This window comes from Acomys minous (genome assembly GCF_964271855.1).
Source record: "Acomys minous genome assembly, chromosome: 4".
NCBI lineage: Eukaryota > Metazoa > Chordata > Mammalia > Rodentia > Muridae > Acomys > Acomys minous.
In genome coordinates this window covers 126,297,916-126,325,089 of record NC_140486.1, presented here as the reverse complement: position 1 = coordinate 126,325,089, position 27,174 = coordinate 126,297,916, and the positions used below count along the sequence as shown (strand labels likewise).

General features: G+C 44.1%; 1 long non-coding RNA gene across 1 annotated transcript; it reads left to right on the top strand.

Annotated features, from left to right (window-relative positions):
- The first annotated feature begins 19,903 nt into the window (after positions 1–19,903).
- LOC311595562 lies at positions 19,904–26,946 on the top strand. Its single transcript, XR_014778486.1, has 2 exons — positions 19,904–20,121; positions 26,513–26,946. It is a non-coding gene; the product is annotated as an uncharacterized lncRNA (long non-coding RNA).
- The last annotated feature ends 228 nt before the right edge of the window (positions 26,947–27,174 follow it).

Here is a 27,174-nt window from a genome sequence, read left to right as displayed (position 1 = left end):
TTTGCATGCGATGCAGCCATATGTCCTTAGTGCATTGGATAAAAAGTTCAGTGAGCATTGGCTGCGTTCACTGGAGTCTCGCCCAAGAACCCTCTTTACCCATTGCAACTGGCTTGTTTGCCCTGTATTAAAAAATACGTAGACACTTCAAAGAAAACAAAGTACAATTAACTATAAGGTTTCCTGAGCACCATTTCTCCTTATAAAATAATGTTTAGCTATTTATCTACCAGATATAAATTTAAATAAGATGTCAATACAAAGTCTAAGTAAAATTTAATCTATTCTGTGAGTCATGGGCCTTCTTACTTTTGGACCAACATTGCCTTTTCTTTCTTTTCAATACCAATCCTCAGCTAAGAAACTTGAAAGTTGTTCTTCCAAATGAAAGCAGTTATTTACACCACAAAATTAAAACAGATGCTACTTTAAAAGCAATACCCATTTCTCTAACACCATGGATATTTCAAGAAAATGTCAAATTTCAGAGAAGATGTAGACAGGCTTCTGTTTACAGATGTGTACTCTGCAAAACTGTGACTATGAGGAAAAAATGCAAAGATGCCTCTGGAGAAGGGAAGAGAACGCTAAAGTTCCCCCAGAGATGGGCTGCTACCTAGGCATCGACTTTTAGTCCTTACCCTGCCCCCCATTTACTGCAACATGTATTTTATCTTGGGCAATCCCTTTGGCTATCAGGAGTCACAAAGGCAAACCAAACTAACAGGATTAAATGCAAATAAGAGGGCAGTTGACCTTGATTAGTGAGTGAGTATCTTTCCTCTGCAAAGTAGAATTAGTCCTTTAAGCACATGCAAAATTATAGTGAACATAAGCAAACTGATGACCTCATAATCAAATATTAACCTTGTAGCATCCTCTCATTACACACACACACACACACACACACACACACACACACACACACACACACACAAAACCAAAAAAAAAAAAACGCACTTAGATCTTTCACTCTTGGTATTAGCATCCACCCAGCTGACGCCACTCACAACCCATTCAAAGAGTGTATACCACATTGTTTGCCTGACTCCAAACTGTCATCAAGCTAAGAAAGAAGTCTAAAGATGAGGACATTTCCAAGCAATTGTCATTTATTCCTTTTCATTGAAGATGAAACTTAACAGCTAAAAGTGAATGCTGAGAACGAGCAGCCGTTTTTATTCAAGTCTGTAGGAACAACAGTGTGAGGCAGCTGCCTTCAAGAGACACAAAGCCTGTTCATTATAGGAAGCAGCGTGGAGACTGTTGGGAAAAATAAAACCTGTGAGCTTCTTCAGCCTCTCAGATTCTTATGATTTTAGTATAACAATATGTCCTTCCCTTCAATTGCACACACACACACACACACACACACACACACACACACACACACACACTTGTGGGGATCAAAACCCACATGTACCAAATGGAACTACATCTGGCGGCCCAGCTCACAGGGGATAGAGAGTAAATGTTATTCCCACGAGGAGGCTGGTGTGTAAATTCAATAACTAAGTGATCTAGATGCTATCGGATATTATAGCACAGCTGCTTCCCGACAATGGCGGGTTTGAAGCCCTTGTGCTTGGGAGTCGCCACCATCTAGTAGGGATAAGCTGCAACCTTGGCTTGACACTTCATACAACGCACAAGTCTTCAGGGGCCTCTGAAGGCTCCAGTGTCTGCATCACTAGTGTCCTTGACAATACTGTGCCGGTAAAACAAGCCTGGCCAGCCTTTCAGTCTGGGTATGAAGACAGAAAGGGATTCCATCGATAAATCTCATTACAGCACACACACCCGAGGATGTCCCCACGGACTGCTGAAGAGCTTGCTCTGAATCTCAGAAACGCGCTTTCAGTTACTGTAATTACAAGGACAACGGCGGAGTCAGCGAAGGCTCCTGGGGACTCCGAGAATCTTAACCAAGGTGTGCAAGGTATACAGAGCGATGTTGACGGCAGCTGTGTGTTCTAAACTCTGAAAACAAAGCCTAAAAAGTATACAGGCAGAAGCTTCTGGCTTCATATTCAGTGTGTCCAGAGAACAAAATCAAAGGATGCAAAACAAAGATGCTCAGGGAAAAACTTCTTATTCAAAAGGAAGTAACTTTCTCCAAGCACAGGACAGATACCAGCTGTTCGTCTGACCATCCTGTCCTTAGACTGCACTAAGCACACTAAGTTCCACTGTGCCTCAGGATCAAGAAACATGGAAAAGTACATGAATAAATGCAGAATTACAGTCTAAAATATAACAATCTTGCTGAAAATATGAAGGTGTTGTATAACGGCCTTCTGTAGGACTCAGTAAGCTTGCTTGTTTAGGGAAAAAGCATTGGCAACGAGGCTAAACACAGCAGGCACTTGATATAAAAAAAAAATTAGAGAAAAAAGGATATCCTAAGAAATGTATCGGATTCTAAATAGATTTCTGGTATTCTATTAATATCTTGGCTGAAGTTTTAGGTCTCAGTTTCCTCAGGCCTTGAAGTGATCTAAAACATGTCTAAAGTGTGTTTTCGTAGAAGGATAATATCATACATACTAAATGTAGACTGTCCTAGAACATTCCATGGCTTAGATTTCCACCATGCAAAATTTAACATTTTTGCTGTTCAAAACATCAATGATTGTCATGACAACAATATCTGGATAAACAGGAGCAAAAATACAAGGTGCTTTGTGTTGGTTGTACTTGTCAGTGCGTTGTGGCATCAAGCAACCGTTAGCACATTCATGGTAAGAAGCAATACACTCACATTAAGGTGTGCCAATGAAGGCCAAGGTGGTATTGTAAAGGTCAGTCAGTGGGGACGAAACTCCAAAAGATGTTACAAAGAGAGGGTAGTTACCAAACCCAAAATAATAGGATTTTGTAAAAAGGCTACCATAGTGAAGGGATGGACCCACCACCTAGGCAGTCCAGCAGAGATTTCCCACACAGCCTGGTCTTCTGGAGAAGAGAAAACAGTGGAAAATGCTCAAGAGACTTTCTTGTGCAACCAGAAAATTGCACATGGTTCACTCCTTGCTTTTATGTCTCCTTCTATCCTTTATCCAAATAGAAAGTGTGTGCCCTTAAAACAAAAGCTACACAATATCTTAAAATTAAGATATTGTGTGTAGCACAGAGTGATGTTAATTTGTTCCTTTCCTGCTGGGACTTAAATCATTAGGCATTGTCTCCACTTATGATACCATGGGTCATGGTAGCATTGGGGTGTGTGTGAGGACCATCTTAACATCAGAGCCAGCATCTCGTAACTACGAAAGAAGCAAGCTGGGTGTGATTCATATGGTAAGGGTTTTCAGAACATTTGAAGAAGGCGCGGGAATGTGCTGCTGGTTAAGACATGGTGCCCTTCCTTAATTCCACAGGTGTGGGGTCAGGACACTGTCTTAGTTTGATACCTGGACAAGAGGCTGTAAATCCCTTGGGAAGCAATTCAGATCCATTTTCTTCCCAGTCAACCTGATTTTTTTCCCTCTGCCTATACATCTCAAGAAGCGCTCCACTAGGCCTTCCATCTATTTAATTCCTAAGGAGCCGTTTGCCAGAGACTCCTGAGGGTCAAAAAAAAATCTTCTAATTAGCATTTTAAACATGATTTCATTGTAGTAATTGCATCACCACCTGTTCTCTATAATATCGCATGACATTATTCCCACTGAGATCGGAAACCCGATTGTACTGAGATGCCCCTAAATTACAGCTCACCTACGGAGAACTGGTGACTCAGGGAACCTTGAGGGCAGAGACGGGGTCACCATGCTTTCCCAGGGGTCAGGGTGGGGTGGGGTGGGGGCTGGAGCAGGATGCACACACGTATAGCTCATCAGCATCCCCGTTGAGGAAGCATCAGACGCCTTCCCCTCTAGCGCTCATCAGGCGGGTGATGAGCAAGCCTTTAGCCTTTCTCACCATAAGCCAATGAGCGCATTGAAAGCGGCCAACGCAATAAATCAGCGATGCCTCCATCAAGTGATTAAGCCAGCACATTAAGTTCTGAATCCCAAATAAGGTGTACTCAGGTCAAGGAATTTAGTCTTGTTTGATTATATTTCAGCCCGTTTCTCAAAACTCTGCACCTGGTAACTTGCGGGCTTTTAATAACAGAGAACAACGTCAAGATCTTTTCTATGTCTACTTCTTCTATACTTTACTCTTTATTTAAAAAGAATTTCATTTTATTATTTTTTTGGCCTTGTCTAATAGTCTACATTTTTGTTTTCATGCATACATTCTCATACCATTTACATATTATGAAACACTTGCCACTTGTGAAGGGATTACAGATATGATGCCCTAAGAACGAGAGCATTCTCTTAAAGAGCCATTACACAAAATAAAGTTACCATTACCATTACCAAAAATAAAAACAAGATAATGTCAAGTTACTGTTACATAACTCAATATCCTTACTTAAAATTTATCATCTGTCCCAATACTATCGTTTATTCTTAACATTTTTTTTGTAGATCATGCAATATATTAGCACTTTTCTAGGTAAAATTTCTTCCTTTTTATTCACTACCAAATACAGTTAATAATATTGGCTCTTTTCTTAACTGCAGGGAGACTGCTGCCATAGAGCGCATCTGCAGAAGGTGTTCATCTGGCATCTCTCAAACTTGATATCCAACCGAGCGACGGCTGCTGAGCTCTTCCTCCTCAGTTGCTGGAAGCCATCCTTCAAGTGTGTTTTACTTAGCTCAGCCACCTGACACACCTCACATAAGTGCAGGAGTCGGGCAGGGTTTATGCTTCTGCGGCTGGCTTATTTCACTTGGCATATGTTCACCAAGTTCATTCATGCTGTCATGTACTGCAGGACCCCTTTCCTTCCTAAGGCCACGTGACACTCCCAGGCCACGTGACACTCCCTTATGTGTGCCTGCAATACTTGTTATGCTATATATATGATGTATATATGTGTTGCATATGTAACATATATGCATATGTTCACTCGCCCATTTGCTTGCTTCCATATCTTAATAGCTACCTCTTAACCCAAATTTCAATCCTTCTTATGTATAAAAATCAACAGAATTGCTGAATAAAATTGTGGTCTGCCTTGAACTGTTTGAGACTTTCACACTATTTTCCATAGAAAGTATTTTTTTTTTAACCTTCCCACTAACAGCAGAAAGGTGATGATGATTCTTCTAATGAATTGTTGGAGTTAGCTTGCTAGCGTTCCCTTGGGGTTTTTGCATCTCTGTTTATCTAACTATTGATCTGTCTTACTGTGGCTTTGTTTGGCTTTGATATCAATATAATGCTAAGACTACAAAGAACAGTTATATATCAACAGATGGGTAACCTAGAAAAGCAATTTCCTAAAACATACAACCTGTCAAGACTTAGCTGCGAATAAATAGACCATCCTGTCAGCAGACTAATAATTAACAAAGAAATGAGGTATGAGGTCAAAGCACCCTCAACAAGGAAAAGCCAGGACTGGAAGATTGTATTAGTGAATTCTTCCCAACATGTAATTATCAGCAGCAATCCTCCTTACACGCTGCCCTTAATAAAGAGAAGACAAAGTTCCTCAGCTCTTTGCATAAGGTCACTTACTTTGACAGCAGGCAGGGTAGCTCTTTTGAGCAGTCAACGGTGCTGGGCATCAGCATCACCTTCTGACTTCAGCTAAAGCAGCTGCCCCAGGTTCACTGGGGAAAGGAGTCACTTTCTGTCTGTCCCACACCAGTCAGTGTTAGCGTGTGTGTGTGTGTGTGTGTGTGTGTGTGTGTGTGTGTGTGTGTGTGTGTGTGTGTGTGTGTCAGTGCTGGTGGGGTTGGGGGGGTACAGGTATCATTGGCTGCTTCAAACTAAGTTCCAACAGCTGTAGGAAGAATCAATGGGCAAGCATGGACTCTCCTAGTGGATCTTAAATGGTTAGATCTTTAAACGTCTTTTTTAATATGCAAAAATCCCAACTTAATGTCCATCCCAAATCACTCTACTTCTATAAAATCCCAAAGAGATTAACTTAACATATAAAAAATTAAGAAAATAGAACAGTACCCTGGTATACGTCTACAACACAAAACATTTCTTGCATTAAAAATCTGTTTTCCTGGGTGTTTCTAGCCGTGCCAGTCACACCTAAAGGAAAGGCAAACTCAAAATGTCAGGGTTCTGATCCATCCTCATGGGCATAAGACCTAAATAATTTTTTTTATTTTTTTGAAATTAAAATTAATTACCTCATTTTTTCATTTCCTTCTCCTCCCTCAAACTCCTACAATATTCCTTGCCCACTCTCTCTACATAATTAATATGTGGAGGAGAACCTACAACTACCACTTTGTTGATAAGTGTTTCTTTCATACAACAACAAAGAAACTTCTCTTTGCAATAGACAGAAACCCACAAGTGATCAAAACACAGTGTGGTCACATGGTGTCTAGCCCCACCTAAATACATTATCTTAAAAGAGGAAATCAGGGCACATGAGATGGCTCAGCTGGATAAGCTGCTTGCCGCCAAGTGTGACAGGCTGAGTTCAATCCCTCAAACCCACAGCAGAAGGACAGAACACCTGGCGTGTGTGTATTCACACATATACACACACATCCATGTGCATACAGAGAGGGGCGAATAAATATTTTAAAAAAGGAGGAGGACACAGAAGCCATGGGCATAGTGAAAACAATTTGATTCCACTAATAGTAATATAAATTGAAATGACAGTAGTAAGATAATATTTCAGCTGCTAACCAAGTACGATTTTATAAAGAATAATTAAAAATTAACTGCTGATACTTGTAAGGGTCTCATGCAATGTGATCTCACCATCACTTCTGGTTGGATGTAGATTAAAATTTAACACAAGTATCAAATCTTAAATCGGTGATATCCTCTGACACAAATACCCTGGATTGAGGCTTCCATGTTAAGAAATAATTCTGGCCCTAGTGGAGACTCCTAGCAGCTGGGATTAAGGAATATGAAGTCACCACCTCCTGAAGCCAGGTGGGGCGTTGAGGGGAGGGAAGGGGACACCAACTCACCCATAAAACTTTGGACCCAAACTTTGCCTTGCCTACAAGAAGTGTATCGATAAAGACGAAACAGAGATTGGGGGAACGGCAAACCAGTGACTGGCCCAACTTGAGACCCATCCCATGGGAAAGAGCCAACCCTTGTCACTTTTAGTGATACTCTGCTATGCTTGCAGATAGGAGCCCAGTATAACCGTCTTCTGAGAGACTTCACCCAGCAGCTGATGGACGCAGATGTAGAGACCCACACCCAAAGAGGAAGTCTTGTGGAAGAGTGGAAGGGAGGATTTATGGAGCTGAAAGGACACCAGAAGAAGACCTACAGAGTAAACTAAGCCGGGCCTGTGAGGGCTCACAAAGACTGAACCACCAACCAAACAGCATGCATGGACTGGGCCTAGACCCTCTACACATATATAGCAGATGTGGTGTGTGTGGTCAACAGGTGGGTCTCCTGACAATGGGAGAAGGGGCTGGCTCTGACTCTGTTGTCTGCCACTGGGTCCCTTTCACCTAGCTGGGCCGCCTTGCCAGGCCCCAGTCGGAGAGGATGCACTTAGTCCTGGTGGGACTTGAGGTGCCGGGGTGGGCTGATACCCCTTGAGGGCTTCTCCTTCTCTGAGGAGGAGGAGAAGGGGGACTGGGAAGAGGGGGTGCGGGCATGAAGGTGAGACTGAGAGAGGGGGGAGGGGGCTGGGATCAGGCTGTAAAGTGATGACATTTTTTTAAAAAAATTTTTTTAAAGTTCTAAACACAAATGATAGTTTGTAAGTCATTATTCCTGTGTCAAGTTTATCATTAATTACAAATTTGAAGCAACTACTTTCAAAATATTTTTTTATTGTTTGTCTCATATATTCATATAAAGAATTGTGGGCATTTCCCCCCTCATTCCCTTTCTCTCCCTTTCATGTTGTTGCCCATCTTCCACCTGTGACCTCTATGCCCTCAGCGACCCCCCCCACTCCCTTCTCTCAAGCTCTCAGTGTCTTGCCTTTCTTTGCTGACCCCCTACTCCTGTCCCACCACACATGTTACTCAGCGGAAGTATGCGCCAAAGAAGACCTGTTCCTGGTACTTGTGCGGTATGCCAGCATTCAAAGGCTGCCGCAGCTACTCCAGGGCACACGTCTCAAAGTTCCATTAACCAAGCCACAGGCAAGCTCGGATTTGCCATATAGAGTGATATATATATATATAGTAAATGGAAAAGTTGATGATGAGTTTAGGATCTGAAAATAGCTGCCAAGAAGCAGGGATTGCAGAAGGCCAGGGAGTAGTCAGGGTTTATATATGTATATTTATATATAATATCCCTATACACAATTTTGCCACGGGCATAGAAAGCATCCCTACTGGCACCTTTCCTAATTGCCATATCCATTTATGTGGACCATAATTGCCAAAATTATCTCCTTGACTGAATGCATGTGTGTTGCCTTTGGCAGTTTTGTCTCTACAAAAAAAAAATTGAGAAGATTAAAAAACTGCAACATAAGCTGAATTTTGGCCTTTAGGTTTTAGCTTTTTGGAGTATTCTAAAATAATGTGTTTCTATAGTCAGAAGCACAAGTAAGAATGTGTTGTTAGAAGTAGGACTGGTGGCTGAAAATGTTGGTCTCATGTCTACACAGGCCCACGTCAAATACTCTCAGTGAAAAAGCACAGATGTGGATCTCCAGCTTAGCTCACACTAAGCCCCAATCTCAGCCCTGACTGACGCATTATCATCTTAGAGGAGCACTGCCAGCATCCCTGAGATGTGCAGCCCAGAAACTCAGGCTCCTTCTGTGTGCCCCAAATAAACATCCCTCGTTATTAGACCAAGAAGAAACTGGGAAAAGACCCAGAAAAGCACCAGAAGTAGGTTTGTGATCAATTTACAAGAGATATCCAGGTGTGAGAACTTAGCATATGGGTGCCAATTAAAAGATGAGTTCTACACAGGTTTGCTCTTGGGCTCCCCAATGAACTCCCATCCCCACAGGAAGCAAAGCAACCAACAGTTTTCAGAATTCACAAAGAAACACCAAGTCTAGCTAAAGGGTCCCTGCTTTCTAGGTCTAAGCTGATCTGGGTCTGTGATACTTTCATTTATTGTATGAAGGGGAAAAGAAACCCTGAAATTCATGATGACCTACAAATATTGTCTGTTCTCGTTTCTACATCCTAACAGTATTGGCAACACACTGGTAAATTATTCAATATGTAAACCTATTCCAATTCCAGCTACTTGAAAGGGTTATTTTTGCATTTACACATTTACAAATAAGATGAATATCATTCTGCCTATAAGTGGCAGAAAGAGGCCAGGAACACTAGGGTTAGGGAAGGGACCCTTATCAATATTTGTTTTCAATAAATAAGTCGCTATACTGAGGGCATTACTGGTTTAAAATGTTGTTGTTTGTTTGTTTTTCCTGGATTCTTAGAACTCCATATGCTCCATAGCACAGCCAGTGGAAACACTGATGCACGCATCCAGAACATACCAGGAGAGAGATTTAGTACACATCCCTTTGATATAGAGGTGTATTCTATTACCCCCAATAAATGTGTGAAATTGCTGGACTGGGAGGCTTGCCAACTCTCAGCTTGGATGTGTATGATGCTCCTCGGGCCACAAATTTCTCTTGTCTCTGTTACAATTTCCTCCCACAAAATAGAGCTGTGCCATACATACATTTTTACTAAGCATGGTTCTTGTATGCTGTATGGATGAGCCACTGGCACATAGGAAACACGCAGGGCTCATATAGAACAAACAGTCTGACAACCTGTCTGTGATAACTGGCCTTATTTTATTTCCTAGGAATAATCTGAAATGCCCAGACATTTTTTTGTTGTTCCTGACTGTGTCCACTCCATCCTTGAACCTCATTTTACATTTAAGGTTGCTCTAAAGACAAAGCCTTTTCTCGTAGCCAACCCAAGCCTCTTTGCTTTTAATTTATCATGCAGAATTACACTTAAAACAGTCTCGGGGCCAGATTCCCAAGTGCCTTTCTGTTTCCTCTCTCAGACAGAACATGTTGTTCTGGTTGGATTTGCACAGCGGTCACCCAGTCACTGCAGGGACTTGTGAAAAATGTAATCAAGGAGTGATGTTGTGTGTGGGCACTGTGAGGCCCCTGGGGCCAGGTGCTTCATAAATACAAGGTATTAGAATATTGTGACCTGTGGGGTGGATAACACTTGGATACATCTTCATCACAGTCTGTGGTGACAGACCTTTGCAAAAGAAAGAAAGGAAGGAAGGGAGGAAGAGAGGGAGGGAGGAAGGGAGGGAGGGAGGGCTGGAGAGGAAAAAACTGTCAGAAGACAAGCAATAGCTCAGTTTATCTTGCTGTGTAAACCTCTGTGGAAGACAGTGACACCTAAAACGCAAGCATTGTGGCTCCCACAGAAACCTTGACTGTCCTGCTCTATCTTTTATTAATTTCCCTTATCCACAAATATGCAGCCCTAACTGCCTTTCTTTATTAAACAGATCCCAAAATGCTTCAAATGAGCCGAAGACTCTGTCCTGCGGTTTTTTCCTGAACAAATGATCATTTAGGATGAGGTGAAATTGGCAGGCAGATCCTTCTATAGATTAGGTGTTATTAGCTCAGAAGATGAGTGCGGATTGTGTTCATTTTCCTGAATACCGAGGCATTCAGAGGCCTGAGTGATAACGGACTATGTAGAGCAGGTGCATCTGAGAGACACAGCCTTGCGTTTTTCTTTCACCTCCACATCGGCGGCTGGGCGATAGGATCTGGCCGTGACATCGGCTAATATTGGATCTGTAATAACAGAGACACTGAAACACTATCTGCTGCAAATGAAATTTCAGATGACAGTGGCACACCACACAGTGGTCTTTATTTATTCATCCACCTTAACGAATGAGGATTTTCACATGGTAAAAGGCCTTGCTTGCTCATGTTCGCAGCAAACCTACTGGGTTAGACTTTTTGTATATGCTGGCCGGTAGCACCAGAAATGGTTTTGAAGCCCATCTTCATTTTCATCAAATACGCTCTTTGACAAAGAAAGATGGGACATGTAAACGTATTCTGGGCTCTGTAATTAGCTAATGTAGAGGCAGATTGGGACCGCAGCCCACCTTTCCTGGCATACAATCTTTCAAATTGACGTATGATTAAAAAGGAAATCCATGTCACACTGTGCTCCTTCTACATGACTTTAGCCTTTCACGCCCATGGGTGAACCTGCTCACTACTTTACATCTCTGCACAACTTGACACTTGCGCACTACTTGGCGCAGGCGCACTACTTGACACAGCGCAGAATCCTTCTGGAGTCCAGAATGCCCGTAACATCTTATCTGAAAGCGAACCCTGGGGGAAGTGAGCCGTGAAGGCAGCTGATAGCAAAGATCTCAGGCATTGTCAGTTCAGGTAGACCTGAAGATGTGAATCCAGGGGGTTACCCTTTAACGTTGTTAACAAGACAGCCCGCTTTCCAAGATGAGGTGCCGATCTGAGCCCTGGCAGAGGCAGACTACGAGCGATGCATTCTCTAGTGTATGACGTCAGCAGCTGAGGCTAAGCAATGCCCCCTTGGCACCCTACAGCAGCCCCACAGGAAGGTGTTCTTCCAAGAGCTCTTTAACCTAAAATGTCAGCTCCCACCAGAGTGTAGCTTTGAGTTGAAAAACCTCATTATTTAAACTTGACAAAAGAGATATCCATAATACATTTTTCTAATGGTGGATGCAACTTGCCTTAATAGCTACATTCTCAGAATGTTCTCTCGACGGAAAAGATAACTATTCTATCTTTAGTCAGAAGCTTGACCCACCAGACAAATGGGTTAGCTTTCATCCTGACCCTCCATTGATTACATTTTCTCCAGACACAATGAGTTATGCAGAAAGAAATGGGGGAAGGGATTGGTTTTACTTTGTTTTCAGCTAGCGTATTTTCTTTGCTGAGAATAATTTGAATAAAAATATTCGTGTGATAGCTTAAGTTTTATTCAAAATATGGGGAGTTTACCTGTAGCCCAAATGGGTTTTTAGATCTTGAGTTATCAATGACTCACATTCATTAGATCAGCGACTGTAATTTTCCATAGTTTATCAGGTAGTGAATACTAAATAATGGCAGCACAGGTGAAATGGAAGATTAGGTATTTAGATATCAACAGCTTAAATCATTAAATGCAGGAAATACATGTTTCATGTGCACATTAGAATCCAAGAAAGCTATACATGTAATGTATGACTTGAGGAAAATGTACAGATTTTGAGCCAATAAAAAATAATGCTAAAGAGAATCATTGTTAAGATGAGAGAGTTAAGCTATATTTAAAATTTGTATTTTTCATGGTCATATACTTAGTTAATGACCCCATTCTGGCCCAAGACCTAGTCTTCTGTTTCTTGGACTAAGTCACTTTGTTTGATGGGTGAATGAATGGCAAAATGTAATTCTTTTCACCTTGTATTTTGGGAAATAAAATCTTAGTCTTGTAAATAGTTACAAAGATAAGACATCAACCATACTGAAAATTACGTGATAGAAAAGTAGATGATATATCAAAGATAGATAAGTAGAGGTATCAAATATATATATATATATATATATATACAGAGAGAGAGAGAGAGAGAGAGAGAGAGAGAGAGAGAGATGATGGATAGAAAATGAGAAACTGATCCCTTAATTCTTTAATTTTGCAGTTAAATTCATTATTTGTCCCATTAGGGAGTACTTTCCCTATCTCTGAAAATGTCTGTGTGTTCTGAAGCAATTAGTCTGTGCCTGAACAATATCCAAGCAGTGCCTAGACAGATGCCTATATAAAATATGTTCAATTATACAATCCCATTTTTCTCTTATCATTGAGTTTCAGAGAAAAATTGAATGTGGCTCTCCTTCTTCCTTGTGAGAATTCCAGAGGCCTCTGTTCCTATGAAAATTTAAGGACATTGACATTTTAATATCGGAGTAGCTAATGGAAGACCAGAAAGCGCTGACTCCAGCCCCCAGCTTTCCCACACCGCAGTCATTGTCCCACCAGGTGGGAAACTGGCACCGCCCAGCTCTCCCCTTACTGTTCCCTTCCTTCTCTTCCTGCTCATCTTTTGCACATAGCAGATCATCTTAAGGCACCTTTATACTATTTCCGTGCTGGAACCCACTTCCCATTGAGTCGGGGGGGGGGGGGGTGGGGGGTGGGGGGGGGACATTCCCATCACAAGGGGAAGCCTGAATCACAAAAGAGCCAGTCTTATGTTTAGGATTTTAAAACTCGTGGCAGAGCTAATAACTTAAAACACAGTGTTTTTCTACTGCAAGGGCCATGGTTTTCAAAGAATAAAGCATTTATGGAAATGGCAATTTCGCTTTTTAAAAAATAACAGCATTGACTCGCGCTGTACACAATAAGACTAGAATGAGGGTCAGATTAGCGAGGAGTCATGTTTTACTTTTACAAAGAAATAATGTTCAACCTGCTGGGGGGGGTGGGGACCGGCTTGAGAAGATGACGACGACAGAGGGAGCCAAACACGCTGTGCCTGCGAACAGGGGCGTAGGTAGTGTTGGAGATCCGAACGCCGAGGAAACTCAAATCTCCTCCCAGGTCTTTACTGGAGGGGGCAACAGAACCTTCAAAGACTTCCTCAGCATGTACTATGACTACAAACAGAGATGGCAGCCCAGATGCCAGGTAGACAGAGGCTGAGAGAATCCTAACAGGAGGCTCCATGACCCAGAGGCTTAGAAAGCAAGCTTGAGAAATTTGGTGACCCTAAAGGACACAATGGCCGAGAAAGTAAACCAGAAGTGTTCTTCCACTGTGTGACTCCACATGTGACAATACCCATGAGTTGACAGTCATGGCACATTGGGGACAAGGAGGGCATGGAAAAGATGGTGACTGAAGGCCAGTCAAGAGAAATGCATGGCTGCATACAAGTGTGTAGCATCAGGGGTGACAGCGGACTGGACCCTGCTACCCTCCTGGAGGTACTAAGAGGCACACAGGTAAACTCTGGCTTGAAGAGAATAAGAGAAATGGACTGCACACCTCAAATGCTTGTGCGTGAACTCGGACTTTTCAGAGAACCACTGTAAAGAAATTAGGATAATTTAAACCCTGTAATAAGAAATAAAATCTCTATGTATTAGTTTCTTTTTCACCAAACCTATGCATTCTAGTGGGTTGGTTACAGGGTACAGAGTCCCTACCTACGCAGCCTTCTTTACATGGTCTACAGCAGTGTGCCTTCACCTGAGTCCTGCTGAAACTATGTTTACTTAGCTCTTAGAGATGGCTGTCTTGAATGATGTAGGTTGTTTGACAGTATCCTTGATCTCCGCTGCATGACGGTGGTGAGCACTATCCCCACCCCAGCACCGTGTCTACTAAACATTTGTAAGGAGCCAAAATTGTCCAGGTTCAGAAACGCTGTTCAAAAATGTTCCACCACAATCCTGAGAAAGAAATCATAGAATACGACAGAGTTCATCCACAACTGATATAGCCAGGTTTTCATTGATAATCAGGGAGCCAACACACACACACACACACACACACACACACCAAAAACAAAACAAAACAACAACAACAAAAAACAAACAAACAAGAACAAGGTGGGTAAATGGAACTTCAAGGTCCAGGATTATAACCCAGATATCTTGACACCAAAATCTATGCCTTTTTTTACATAAGAACTTGAAATACGTCTTTACTATGGCACAGAACCTAACACTTACTGACAACTCTGAATGAATGAATGAATGAATGATTTCCTGATTGAAGCTTTATACAACTAGACCATGCCATGCTGTTGAATACTGTGGAGGAAGGAAGAGTAGTGGCCCAAGCCTCACAGATAGTAACAAAGACACCCAAAGGTCTTACTATAACCTCTCAGCACTCATTCCTATGGCCGGGTGCACATCTGTGAATCCACAGTCAACATGGCTAAGTACCACCACCACCACCACCACCACCACCACCACCACCACCACCACCACCGTTTGTACCACACCCCCATTTGTTACTCAATCTCGACACACACCCTTGACAATGGTGGGCATGGATTAGCATCTTGTACTTCAAAGAGCCCATGGATGAGGTAGATGCTGAAGCCACTGCTGAAGTCTGTGTTAGGCCCAGACTCTGTTTTGCTATTGAAAGCTGCCAAGTCTCACTATCTGAGTGGTGCACCTTGAACCTCACTCAAGCGTGCCCATGTCTTCCTCCATAGTATTTCCACGGAACTGTGTTTCTCCTGCAAAATTGTAAGGAGCTCTAATGTTGATAACAATTTCCCTTTACTTCCCTTGTATTTATCTCATACAGTAGTACTCACAAACTAGTAGCTGCCCGGGTTTGAATTACTAACCAGAATTCTACAGATGCTTCTTTGAACCAAATACCCGACACCCCACCCCCACCCCCCGGCCGCAACGGTCATAATCTGTCTTCTCCAGATAGACCAAGAGCTGTGATTCTACTGTGTGTCTTTATTTATTAATGTGTAGCTGGCTGGTACATTATCTGACATCAGAAGCCAGTGGCAACTTTCCGATCCATGCTACTAATAGAGATAAATGTGTACGGGGGGGGGGGGGGTGGCAAACTGACTGAGAGCCTACCAAAGGCAGCTCAGGGGTAAGTTTGGCTTGGCCATTTATTAAAGGCTGTGTAGCTAAGGAGCAGGTGCTCAGTCGATGCAACTGACTTAGAATCAAGGGCATTTCGTTTCATCAGGATGCAAAGCATTAGCGCGCGTGCGAACCAGGTGGGCAGCACAAATGAGTAAACGTGCGTGTGCGTGGTGGGCGTGAGACTAGCCGGACCTCCAGGGTTAGCGGCACCCTGCAGCTGTGGCCTCTGTGACCACTGACGACTGTTCTTCAAAGAACTCTCTTCTCTTGGTGATGTAAAGCTGGAGCTGAAAGCCCCAGTGAGGGCAGATGGTGTTCGTGTGAGTTAAATGGCTTTCCTGACAACCAGGTTCGCCTTTAGCAAGGCAACTGGGGTTCACATGCAAAACAGGTGCTCCAACTTCAGTAATCTAAGTTGGTGAGGCAATGAGGAGGAAAGTGGGAAGAATTAAGTCACCCCAGGATGTACTCCAAACTGTGTTTTGGTAATAGGGGATAACCCCCGCTATTGAGTATGCCAGTAGTGGTTAAGAATGCAGCCTTTGAAGCTAAGGTCTGAATCTGGGCCTTACTGCCCACTAACACAGTATCTTAGGCTGGCCATTTAGCAGCTGTCCCTCCTCTGTTGCCTTACAGAGGAACTGGAGGGACAGGAGGTCCTACCCAATACAGTTGTGAGAAAGATTAGTTAATGCAAATAAAGTTCTTAGACACGCTAAGCCACCATCCATGAATGTGAGCCTTGAGCACACCCCCACCCTCACCCCGCCACACCCTGCCCCACCCCCACTCTCACCCTATGGCCACCCTCACCCCACCCTCACCCTCACCCCTACCCTCACCCTTGCCCCATGCCTACCCCCACCCCACCCCGCCCCACCCCGCCCCCTACCCCACCTCACCCTTGCCCGACCCCACCCCACCCCACCCCACCCTGCCCCTCACCCCACCCCACCCCGCCCCCTACCCCACCCCACCCCGCCCCACCCTGCCCCTCACCCCACCCCACCCCGCCCCCTACCCCACCCCACCCCGCCCCCTACCCCACCCCCTACCCCACCCCACCCTGCCCCTCACCCCCACCCCCATTTATAGCTGCCACAAAGATCTGCAGTAAAATAACTCAGCACCAAGGCCTAAAGTACAAATTCTTTCGAATGTTGAGCACACATGAGGATAGTTGGAGAGCTCCACATCAATCCATATATTCAAATACTTGGCTGGTAAATAACACAAAAAGCATTTATTCTTCCTAAGTCTTTTTGTTGCCTGTCACTGAGCTCATGGTTTAAGGGTCTGAGGACATATATTCACGTCTCTCCACCAAACCACCGGCAACTAACCCAGGCCGTCTTCATGCCTGGTGTGCCACAGCTCCCCCAAGTGGCAGAAATCAGTATTGTTTTCTTGGGTATTTTTGAAAGCACCGTGGAAGGATGGAAACAATTCTTACAATAGGCAGGTCTCCGACCTGGTTCTTCTCCATTAATGAAAACCTTCTGGTTTTTCTCAGACATCTGCTCCCACGATTCTGTTTTCCGAGCAGAGGAGCGAGGACAGTCCTGAGAATTGAACGTTATAGAAGAGGCAGAACTGGCGGGGTGGGAGCAGGGTGGGAATGGGAGGAGGGAGGAGGGAAAGAAGATTTGCCTAGAACAGCTGTGTTCCTGTTCCTTTTCAAAGAGAGAACAGATGGGTGGATCGGCACAGGATGGGGACCGCAGCAGAATGGGAGGAACTCGGCAGCATCCATGGGGTGCACTGGGATGCAAACCCAACACTCTGCAGGTTGCTGGCATGCCGAAGGTCACAGAGTCTACGTTAGTTGCACCTTAACTTATAGCCTCTCTCTCTCTTTTCTTCTTTTTCCAACCCCCAACTTAGTAAAGAACCTAAAAGTGAAATCTCTTCCAAAGATATTTTTCTTCTACACCATCGGCCCTTAAGTCAACCCATAGCAACTGCTCGGGCTGTGTAAGCCTTTGACATAGGCTTACACCAAGTGTCAACTGTAAGAGACTGACTGAGACAAGGGTGTTCTCTGGCTCGCATGACTGTCTGGGTCGTATATGTTTGATGTTTGATGCAGATGCAAAGCCTTTGTCGTTGCAGCTGATGACCGCCTTGCAGGTGCATCTTAGAAGCAGTCTGAGGCTGCACTAAAGTTAGTGACCTATGCAGCACAAACACTTGGAGTCACTGGGGAAGGACGGGCTGCACTTCACCCGAAACCCTGTGGGGAGATAGCAAAGAAGCCCCTGTCTCTGGTGCCACTGTGCTCTCCCAGGAGGCAGTGGTCATACAACTTTATTAGCAGCTTTAGCCAGCACTCAGCTCCGAGGACTGCAGCCCAGCACGCAGCTCCGAGGACTGCAGCCCAGCTGCTCTGTCCCTTCTCAAATGTGCAATACAAATTAATTTGCCAAAACATCCAAGAGTCATCTTTGCACTAAATGATGCATGATTAAAAAAACACACATGCCGGCTATTTCTGCCCTCACCACATCCATTACCATGATTTGCTAAACATTTATGAGCTCATGTCTGAGGTAGCAACAGCTTGGTAAGAGCTGGGAGGACCCTGAAAGAGTGCTGTGCTGTTCCTTCTGGGAGGCAGAGCTTCCTGTTTATCTGTTGCTATTTTCAAGCCAAAAAAAAAAAAAAAAAATCCAATGCATTCCAAAGGGCTGGGAAAGCAGGCTTCCCTGTGACACTATTGGTCCTCAACTCCACCAGCAGGATGTAGTCTCATGGGATAAAGATTTTTATACAACAATCATGGAGCAAAAATAAAATAACAGCTGAATGTGAAAGCTGCAAAAAGGAATTTATCTAGAAGGGAGAGAGGCAGAGAGGGTACACATCAGTCACAGTGTGGAAAGCACTGATGGCTTTCAGGTCTCTACTTTCCTCTGGCAAATGGGAGACATCCACCCACAGCCCACAGGGAGGGATGCCTTCAGAGGGAGCAGAAGCAGTCTCCTTTGGCTCCTGAGACCCCCTTCATCACACACAACTATGAAGCTGCTTGCTGACTTCCAGCTTTGAAAAGAGCTGGGTTTGCCCCTCCCTGGTATGTTGTCCAGAAATACTTAAAAAAAAAAAAGTCACTGCATCTCTGCCAGACCAGGGGGTAATGCCTGAGCAGGGTCAGAGGTCCCTCAAGCATTTCCTCCCAGCATAAATATTTTAGGCTCCTGTTTACAGAAAGGCCAAGATGTCACCATGTGCCGGCCCTGCACTATTTGCTGCTTTCTGAAAGGAAAGGCCATCGCTGGCTTTTTTCTTTGAAGGCTGTGGCAAGCGCCACTGTAATTAAATAGCACAACATCAAAGTTGGTGTTGCCTCCAGCAAGACAGACTGCTAGTCAAAGGTCTTTGTTTCTTTCCTCATAAGTCACAGGATCCTGGTTTTTCTGTAAATGCAAAGAAGGGAAAAATCCCTACAAGGCAGAACAAGACCAATGTTGAGGAAAAGTCAATAAAACAATTTGCTCGTCAAGGGACTAACAGAGGCAATTTCCACTTTGATCTCCCCTATCTGCATCCTGGTTTTGTACCTGGTTTATCAATTTTTGAAGACGAACCTTTATATTGAACTTTCTGATTATAACCTGTTTTGTTGGCTGAGGGCGCGAGCTTTTAATTATCTCTGTGAAGAACGCCCTTATTGGATTTCAAAAACAAAGGTGTTCCTATATCCAGGCATGAGAAGCCTGTATTAATTCACAGGAAGGACAAGAACTTTCCTGTAAGTCACTTGCACCAGTGAATCAGCGAGGACACTGGGAGTCCCAGAGAAGACCAGCCCTGCACGCTGAGCCTGTCCGGCAAGATGCCAAAACACCAGAGCTACGTGGTCAAGTGATTTAAAGGTGAAATCAATTACCAGCCTGCTTATATGGCACGATTCCAAATAACCACCTCGGTAAGCGTTTCAACGTCTGAAGCTTGGCAATTGTCTACAGTCTGGGTTGCTTTAAATAAATCGCAGTTTCCTTTGTATTAAATCCCGTCTCTCCTGTCCTTCTGGAGATCTTTTTTTTCCCTTCTCTCCAGCTCAAAGAATTTTATGTCATCAAAAAGTGAAAATGTCGCTTCCTACTTTTTCTGATAGCCGACAAGATTAAGGTGATTATGAGCACCTTAGTGGTCAAAACGAGTGCAATGCAATTACATACTTGAGGATTTCCTAGGGGGAGAGGAGGCTGCTGACTCAGAGACAGGTTCTGCATCAGTGACTGCAACTCTGACGTTGCATTATTTGAGACAGTCAAACACGGTCCTGCGTGCAAGGCTCTGATACAGATGCACCTCAGAGGGAGGGCCTCCAACCACAGCGACGATGACGGGAGACAGAAGCCTTCGCGGACTTTCTGAGGGAGCCATCTGTGACTGTACTACAGTGGTCTGTGCTTCTTACCAGCGGCAAAGCCTGGGGAGTGCCCCACAAATGTTTGTTGGGGGACAGACCACAGGTAAGTTCTGGGGGTAAGCTGAAGATGAAGGGTTGTTGAAAGTAATGACTTCCCAGCAAACAAGGCTTATCCACGAAATAAAACCAAGTGCAGCCATTCTGGGAGGGGGCTATTGCTTTCCATGGTTCCCTTGACCCTGCCTTTGATGAGGCACTAGGGTAGAGTGAGGTCCTGAAGGCCTTACAGCGGTGCGGGGGAAAAAAATCAATATATGAGATAAAGCTGTCAGCAGAGATGAAGGCTGGAAAGCCCCGTGCACAGGCAGGCTAAAACTGGCTAAAGTCACAGGTACAGACAAGACCTGCAAAATATCCCCCAAGGTCACCGGGGGTTCATTACAACACTAAAGCATACTCCTGCTTAGAAATCAAGATGCTAATGAGATAGCTTATGCATGAAGTTGTATGTAGAATTACATGGACCACGCAGGATGCAGGAGGAAGCCTGTGCCATGCAAAGGACCCAAATGCTTTCTGCAGTCTCATCTTTGAGCTGCGGGAAATGTCCCTTGTTCACGCATGCTTCTTCCCTTGGAAGTACATCTTTTGAAAGACAACGTCCCTCCTTAGGTTACCATTGTCCTTGTCCGTGTGTTTCTGCCCAATTCCTTGTCCGAGATGATGGAATCACTGTGGAAGTGTCCTCTGTACTCCATCGCCCACCACTATCATCAGCACCACCTGCCTCCTCCGCAGGACAGAGCACCACAGGAAGGGGGCTCACACCAGTTGGACTCGTGGTAGCCATTTCCTGGAACTGTTGAATTAGACAGAATCTGATTTCCCAAAGAGCAAAGTTAAATGGTAATAATGTTCTATCAAAGCAAACTGGAAAACGTACGTGAGCGCTGCTGCTAATCGGGAACCTGTGACTTCTACGCAGTCACCAAAAGAAGCGTGCCAAGCTAACGAGGAGCCCAAGGCTGACTCGATAGTCTGCATCGTCATGGGATCCCACAAAACACCTCTCATTGCAGAGATGGGAAACAAGGCTTCCAGGCAACGGGCTTGCTGGAAGGGAGGCACGCAAGCAGAAAACGACAGAGCTTGTCTAGACCAGTGTCCTTTCCATTTGCTCATGTTGACCCCTGACCTTTAACTGTGAAGTAAGTGATAACGTCCTACTCACCGGGCCTACTCCTGCCTTTCACAGTGTCCAGCTAGAAACTTTATGAACTCTAGCCTGAAATTCAAAAACTGCTATCCTCAGCCGTCTCTCGTACTGAACTGGCAGGAAAATGCCATGTTCCCACCAACTGGCATTTCTAGTGCCAATTTCCTGGGTAGATGACCCTGGTCTCCACTTATATACCTCACTGGGAGTGGAAGTACAGCAAACAGATAGCAAATCCTTCTCCTGGAATGGACTGCCCCCCATCAGAGAAGGGGTTTAATTGTAGAAGATCTCTTAATGGATTCCAAAGGCCAGGGAGAACAAACACTTTTCAATATTCGTGTAACAGGCGAGAGGTTAGTTAGAAAAACCAGCAGTGTATATGTATTTATGAGTTGAGCATTCCCTGGGCATTTAGTGTGGAACCACAGTGCTGAAATGAATCTGGGTTCTGTCCCTGGGACTTCACAATGAATGAGAGAGGCACACATGAAGCAAATGAGTAATTATCAATAATATAATTCAATTCTGCAAGCACTTCAGAGGCAGTATCAATGATCAATAAACATAGAGATAGAAGTAGAATATTAATAAAAATAGAGATGATTAGAAAATTGTACAACATTACACTAATGAATAGTCAATTTGTTTATTATAAAACACCACTAAAGGTGAAAACACAAGTAAGTACAACAAGTATTTATTTGAGGTTCAATGGAAGTGCCTGAAAAGTGTTGGGAGGGGGTTAAATCCTCTAAGGCTGCAAGTTTCCTAGTGTACCTAGTGCCCTGTTCTCTGAAGTGTCACATAGCCAGATGCAGGCAGAAGCATGGGTGGTGGGGGATTGAGAAGTGGTGTGGCAAAGCAAGCCTCATCGTGCTGTAAGAGGTAAGCAAAAGTCTCGAGATGTACCAGTCCCGTCACTGTGTGCAGCACAACTCGATTGACGGGTAGGCTTGCATGAGGTGTCAACAGAAAGACAATGCTTAGCTTCCTTGTCAGCAGCTCAGCAAAGCCCTATTTGTGAAACTGGGCACATGACCCTAAGTTGAAACTCACTGGGGAATATGAAGCCTATTTGGGACCTATTTGGGATTTCAACTTTGTGTACTCCAGAGATGGGCTGTGGGACTAGGAACAAAAGAGTTACAGTGCATGAACCAGTGGGCACTATTTTTTTTAAATATTTTATTACTTTATTCATATTACATCTCAATTGTTATCCCATACCTAGCTTTTTTTTTTTTTTTTTTTTTTTTTTTTTTTTTTTTTTGCTATAAGGCTTACTGCTCCGATTTTCATAGTTATCAGGTAGCATGGTTTAGGGGAGCTAGTGAGTCTTCCTCTAACACCAAGGACAGATTATTCTGGGCCAGTGAGAATACACTTTCCCATCCTGAGCAATTAGAGCAGGGCTTGATGTACAGGGTGTGCCCTATTAAAATAGCTCTGTGGAGCTGGGCGTGGTGGTGCACGCCTTTAATCCCAGCACTTTGGGAGGCAGAGGCAGGTGGATCGCTATGAGTTCGAGGCCAGCCTAGTTTACAAAGTGAGTCTAGGACAGCCAAGGCTACACAGAGAACCCCTGTCTTGAAAAAAAAATATCTCTGTGGAAATAGTGCAGAAAATTCTTGCAATTCCTGGGGCTTGGTGGGTAGAGTACACCACCTTATACGAAATAATATAATAATGCAGCAAAAAACCTTAAGGGGCGGGGCTTATCATTTAGCCTCCAAATACCATTTGTGACATGCACTGTGCACTCCACAAAGTAAGGTCTGAAACAGGGTTGATAGAAGTAAGAATGTAGCACAATGTTTATCCTCAAATACCATATTTTTAATAAGAGAAAACTTTAACTATCACTTAAGACTAAAGTTTTGTAAATATATAAAATGGAACAGATAAAAGAATATTGTCATTTAGAAAGAACACAGGTAGCTCATGTCTGTTGATGCAAGGACCAAAAAAAAAAACCCTAAAAAAGCTTTCATTTGTTTTTGCTTTTCATTTGAGCACTGGAGTAAAGGTGATTTTGACAGCTAAAGATGGCAGTGAGATCTCACTTAATCTAGTCCAGGAGGGTGAAATTTTATCAGCCTCGGTCTCACAATAGCAGAAGAGAAAGACATTCATGGAGTCATTAATGTTACTAGAAAAAAAGAGGGCAAAGCAAGTAGTTCACTGGCCATTTGCCTGCCTAGCATATGCAAAGCTCTGGGTGCAAGCACCAACACAGGAGGGGGGGGGAGGGGGAGGGGAGGGGGTGGGGTGGTGGAGGAGAGCAAGAAGAATTAGGAAAAGGGAAGGGCACAGAAGCAGCACACAGGAAACAGTCCCACCATTCAACAAGTTCAAGGAATCACACACACAAAGGCTTGGGATGTGCCCTGGAAAGTTAAGTGCATGCAAGAGAGTGTTCCTAAGAGAAGGAAAGCTCACTTGGCAGAGCACTCTCTGCAGCGTGACTTGTCCCAGGGGTCACAGTAGAAGAGACACACAAGGTAACAGAAATGAACCCTGAGCTGGCCAGGAGCCTGAGGTTGGTGACAGCAGGCAGGCATGAGCAAGGACAGGAAGGGACTGGCAGATAAGAAAGGGTGGAGGAGAGACAGCTCAGCCAGTGGGACAGTTCAGAGCTAGGGAAATACAACCACCTGTCTTCTCCTTAGTGCTCCTTCCACTGTCCTGGTTTCTTAGCTTATGATGCCTCTGGGAGTGAATTCACACTGGAAAGCAATCATACACACAGTGGGGTGGGGTTTAGACTTTTTCTTGTGCTTTCCTGTAGCCCTTTTAAACTTTCATGTAATGGATTCAGATGGAAGGTAAGCTTACCGTCGGATTCTAACGCACGATGGGGTAAGGTCGGTCGTCGGCATGTGGAGCTCCTGCAGGTAACAGTTGTCTGCCACAGACTTCCCTACCTCCCAACCCTCCTTAAATCTGCCCCAACCCTCACCAGCCTCATCCTTCCCAGAGAGCATCATTTCCATCTCCCAGGAAGCACATCTCTTGGCATCAAGTTAATCGCATTCCCGACTTAAAGCCTTAACCTTTTTGGAGTTTTGCAAGACCGAAAAACACCTGCATGATATAAGAAAGAAGAAACCAAGAAGCTAGAAGTACCCTCATAGCGTCCCTGCCAGGTGTATTGATAAGCATTCCATGTTTCATAAAAACTCAGCAGGTTCGACATCGCCATTTTTATTTTATCTGTGTACCGCTCAGTGCTGCAGCAGGAGTGAGTGGATGAGGCTAGTATAAAAATGTTGGCCAGAGAAGGAAATGGGAGTAAGGTCAAATCTGATCCAGCTTTGGTTAAAACGAAATGGAAAACGGAAGAGGTGACTGTGTGGGCCAGCATAGCTGCCTACCCTACCCCTGGGGAAGCAGAAGCTGGTTCCTAAGGCATCTCCTGACTGTGAAGATTGAGCTGTGCCAAGAGAGTCCTCATTGGAGGGTTTCCTCAGGTGAGCGGGAAGGAGGCAGCTGCGGCACAAGCCAAGAGTTGCTGAAGACACAACAATTAAACCTGTGTGAATGTGTCAGTGACTGAGCGTCAGTAACCAGAGTTGGCGAAGATGTGAAACCTGGAGCTTTGGGAATGTGTCAATAGCCCACGCACAGAACGGACCTGAGCAAAGCCATGCAGGCAAAGCAGAGATGCAGGTGTCCACTTGGTGATCCCACCAATGTATCCCTAAGTCAGAAGTTTTTGCTATTAATATAAATTTGTCAGACTATTTTACTCTATGAATTTTAATTTAAATTCTTCATAGATTCCTTATATGATGTTATACCAAAACAAAACAAACAAAACAAACAAACAAACAAAAACCCTACCATTCAAGACTCAATCAGATGGTGATGAGATACTGATGAACTCAGCAAGATGAAGTTTTTCACCTGCTTTCCTCATGTAAATTATGGACCAGAAAGGAGGAGTCCAAGCTAAGCGATTATCCAGGAAGCTAATCCAATTTCTTTTATAAGTTTTAATTTAACAACTAATTCTAGAAATAGTATTCTCATAGCAAACCCAATATTACCAGAAGTCTTTGTTTAGCACAACACTTAAGTGATGACCCTTCTAGAAATTTTCTGTGCTTCACACACACACATACACACACAAAAACACACACTTTGCACACAGAGACACACAAACATGCACAAATACAGACACACAGACATGCACACACACAGACATACACACACACATGAACACGCACACATCCATATGTACACAGACATGCACATACATAGGCACATAGACACACACTGTGTACAGAGACACACAGACACATAGGCATGCACACACAGACACACACACACACACACACACACACACACACACACACACACCCCTCAGATTGATGGTATATGCTATCTCCTTATTTGTCCAGTGGTGAATATTAACTCCAGGGTCTACTGTACTCTAAGCAAGCACTCTACCACTAATGTGTATCCCGAGCTGCATCATTGTAATATGTCTTTAAAATACATTAACTTAAAGTATACTGATCTACTCCTCCCATTTTAATACCCACCTACTGATCTGTATCAGGTAACTTGAAGAAGTAAATGCCAAGATGGCATGCCTTAGAATGATAGGACTTGCTCCTGCCTACCTCAAAGGCTGATCAGCATGCAGCATCTCCTGTCAGGCCCCTGCAAATGCTCCCACACCGGAAATACCTTACAGGTGGATGACTGCTGTCTCCAGTCAGCAGAACATGAAGGAGGCTTCCCCATTGTTTGATGGGAGAAAGACTGTATGTAATTTCCCTGGGCTTGAAGTGATCCCAGTAAAAGGAAGATGGCTTTGACTTTGTCTTAAATTCTATTCTACAGGCCACATGGTGGGGTAGGGATTGAGCAGTTCTAGCGCAGAGGAGCTGGAGGGATAGGGCTTTGCACATCGTGTCCTAAAAGAATGCATTTACCATTGTCAATCTCCACGAGTGTGACATGCCTTACAGACCTTAACAAGTGACATTGTCAGTTTACTAATAGCATATACCCCCTTCCCTCCCAAGCCCTCCCTGACTGTGGAGGAGCTTCAGGCATGTGAGTGGGCAGGAAGAAAGAGCACAGGTGGAGAAAACCGGAGTCTGGGAAGTGAGGGGGACCGGCTATACCTTCAAAGTTTACATTCTACATGGTTTACACAGGGGGGATGAAAACCAAAACATTGGCCAGGTGTGACCAGAAGAACAAAACAAAGGCTCTTTTCAATGTGTTGAGTTTCACCATGAAATTTGTTCTGGACTTCCAGTTCCCTGGCATTTTATGAAAATGGAGTAAGAGCTGGAGAAGAGAGGCATTCCAGCTTGCAGCACGGCGAGCAGTATGAAGGAGCCACCCTCATGTGGAAGATGCGGCGGGGAAGGGCGGTGCGGTCGGGGCTGCCGTCGCAGAGACAGCTACTTCTCTCTGTTGACCTCTGGGTCCTGTGAAGATAGACAAAAATAATTCACCTCCACAGCAACCTCCCAGACCTGAATCTCCAAAGAAGTAAGGACACTACTGGTGGTCACCAGAATTCAATGAACGGCCAGCGTGCACCTGCATTCGATACGCTTTCATTTTGATTTTGTGTGCCTCTTGATGAGTTATTCATTTCAACTGCTCAGACTGGGTCAGTAAGAGAGTGAGTAGTACATGTTGTTGAAAGCAACCAGTTTCTAAATAAACACAAATTAAAGTTTATCCAGAGAGTGAGTCTGTTCAGTGCTTGTGTTTTAATTCCCTGTGGGGATGGGAAGTGCGTGTGTGCTGTGTGTGTGTGTATATCTGTGTGTGTCTGTGTGTGTGTGTCTGTGTGTGTGTCTGTGTGTGTCTGTGTGTGTGTCTGTGAGTGTGTCTGTGCCTGTGTCTGTCTGTGTCTGTGTGTGTGTTTCTGTATGTCTGTGTGTCTGTGTGTGCCTGTGTGTGTGT